This window comes from Asparagus officinalis, chromosome 7, assembly GCF_001876935.1.
Source record: "Asparagus officinalis chromosome 7, Aspof.V1, whole genome shotgun sequence".
In the NCBI taxonomy this organism is placed as follows: domain Eukaryota; kingdom Viridiplantae; phylum Streptophyta; class Magnoliopsida; order Asparagales; family Asparagaceae; genus Asparagus; species Asparagus officinalis.
The window spans coordinates 81,810,712-81,813,938 of NC_033800.1; the positions used below are offsets into that span (position 1 = coordinate 81,810,712).

Below are 3,227 nucleotides of genomic sequence, written 5' to 3' on the forward strand. Positions count from 1 at the left end.
TTTTTCAATAAAACAAAACAATAAATATTGAAATATGTAATTTCATATTTATAAACATGAAAATCAAAAACCAAAACTTGTGTGTGTGTGTGTGTTTATATATATATATATATATATATCAATCACAGTAATATCCTCTAGTAGAACCAAATAGAAGTGCAGGTACAAACAGGTAAAATAAAAGGAATAAATGTAATAGACATGATATAGAAGAGATATCTCATAAATGAAAAGAATCATGTTTCAACTATAATACATTTGATATCTGAATAATGAAAATGTCTCAACATGAATCAACTAAAAATCATACTAAGGCACACTGCCTTTACAATATGAATATGAAACTCTAATGTCTGGATAAAACTTAAAACTATAGTGGAGTCACTACAAGTAAAAATACACGACGACGACTATGCCAGAACTCCGTCATCCTGCGGTTCTCCGAAACTCCGAACTACCTGAAAAGTAATTTAAAAAAAAAAGAATAACAACAAGAGCGTCAGAGTGCTACAGCAAGATTACCTCCATCCGTTCCTAGCGGAAGGGCTACTAGATGGAGTGAAAGCTCTATCTATTAAGCATAGTCTACCTAGATTCATTTTCCCCGTATCTAAGTAGGATTAACATTTAGAAACCTACAACACGAGACGTAGTACGTCGAGCGAAATAATCCAAACAAGGAAAACCCTCATGTATATACCATAAGTCTCAAATTGTAGATATCTAAACATTATTACCGAACTAAGAAAAGGCAATCTAATGAAACCAATAATTAGAAATCCATAACACGAGACTGGTAAGTCGAGCAAAATAATCCAAACAAGGAAACCCTCATATATATATATCATATGTCTCCAGTTGTGAATCTCTAATCATTGATCCCAACTAAGAAGTAAAGAAGACAGTAAAAGAAATAAGATATTAACACATCGTATTTATAATATCTTCCACTATCACTGGAGATATAGAATAAAATACCAACACATAATTTTGTATACTTTCAAAAGTAACATATCTCAGTCATATAGTTCAATGATAGGTTGTATTCATAATCGGCATCTGCCATACTTAGGCTATCAAGTAATTGTTTCAGTGCAACGGACTACCTTATAGGTATCCTGAACTATGTACACAGCTCATTAGTCTCATCGCGATCTCAGTGCGTAATATGAGTGCGGGACGAACTACCAAATAGGCATCCTAGAAATACGGCTCACGAGCCTCATCGCACCCTAGTGCGGGACGGTCGGCTAGATCAAGCCTCCTAAAATCCGACTCAATGGCCTGTACATGTGGAATATCGACACACTACCTCATGTAGTACTGAACTGAGCTCATCAACGATATCCACCTTATGTATCAACTGTGTATATCTGGTGTGTCGACGCACTATCCCATATAGTACTGAGCTGTGCTCATCAACGACATCCAACATGTATATAAACTATATCTAATTCAAATATGATCAAATAAAAATTTATCATAATCCCCTTGAGATTCATAAATGTATAACATAACATATTCATGACTATACGTGTAACATCAATCGACTCAAAACTCCGCGAACGCACCTCAAAACGGCACAACACAGCTCCACAAAACGAGCAGGAAAAACAGACGGAATATCTGTTAGTAAAACAAGCATATCCTTCCCTAGGAAAACTATTTTTACAAATGGTTTTCTATTTTGAAAACTAGATTCATACATCTTTCAAATGATAAAAGTTTATTTCAGTTTGGAGTTCATTTGTTATCCCAAATCTCCAGTTAAACATTATATATGTGCAACCATTTTTCTTCAGGACATGTTATTAGTAAACATAACCTATCTTTCTCTATATAAAGTCTTTTTAAGAATGGTTTTATGTTTTAGAAACTAGATACATATAGATTTTATTTAAAACTAGTTTGGTTAAATTTGGAATTTGTTTGCTATCTTAAACTCTCAATTAAAATTATACAATTGTTGTAGTTTTCTGCAGAAAAACATATATATAGTACATCACTTAAATTTCTCATATATGAATAAAATTATATATAGTACATCACTTAAATTTCTCATATATGAATAAAATTATGAAAAACCCTAATGATCATGATCATGATACAAATTTCTCATATATGAATAAAATTATGAAAAACCCTAATGATCATGATCATGATACTATCATAAACATAAAAAAAAGATTATTCATCTAGCATTTGTTTTAAGTTTTACTATCAGAAATCTGACTTTTAACACCTCAGGTTAAGATTAAAGCATGAAAACACATATTCAACATCATATTAATCATCTATACTAGTTATTTAACTATGGGGATGGGTTTGGATGAAGATAATCTTACCTCAAATATTGTTCTAAGTCTCTGAGATAAATAGAAAGTAATTAGAAGTACAAACAACCCATTTTCTCCTTGCTACACGTCGATGATCTCGCCCTTGTGTCGATATTTGCTTCACAAAGCTCTCAAAATTCTCAATTTTAGGGTTAGGGCTTTAGAGAGAGGAATAGGGACTGCTAGGGTTTGAAACTCTAATGTAAGGGTGATAATTTTCTTGAAAACATAAGTATATATTTATGCAATCCTGAAATAAACCCGTTTGACCCGAACCAGGAAACCTAGTCTCACTAGGAAAACAACATTCGGTATTTTGGCAATAACTTTTGCGTCCGACCTTGGAATAAGGTGATATAAGATTTGTTAGAAAGCGCTTGAAGATACCTACAACTTTAGTATTTAAGTTTTCCAAGATTCTAACTATTTTAGTATGTAAAATGTATATACTTTTAACTGGTCGTTTTTTCCAGATTCAGGCCCGTGCACGTGTGCATGATATCACTTCTATATTCACATATATATATTGAATTGATCTCAAATCAATTCTTAGCATACTAAAATATGTGTGTGTGTGTATATATGATTGAGCTTAAAGTACCAACACACAAAGTATTAACTCCTAAACTAAATTACCAAGCAATGATCTTCATGAAACTTTATCTTGGTAAGATGGACGAAGCTAGAACTTGGATCTTCAACTAAAATTACAAGGCTTCAATCCACTATTCCATCAACCTCTATTGGATATGATCGTTAAAGCTCAATTCCATCCATCCTCTAACATATTGTTTGTCTACAATAAATAGAAAACACAACCACTAAAATAACAACATTAGTAGTAAATTGTTTGTTAAACATCATCAAAGCAAAAAGGCTAACAGCGGCTGG

General features: G+C 32.4%; 1 long non-coding RNA gene across 1 annotated transcript in view; it reads right to left on the minus strand.

Annotated features, from left to right (window-relative positions):
- The window catches only part of LOC109849880, a 15,602-nt gene continuing 12,790 nt past the window's right edge, over nt 416–3,227 (minus strand). The window contains exon 3 of the long non-coding RNA XR_002249257.1: nt 416–458. This is a non-coding gene — a long non-coding RNA (uncharacterized LOC109849880). The remainder of the gene's footprint in view (nt 459–3,227) is intronic.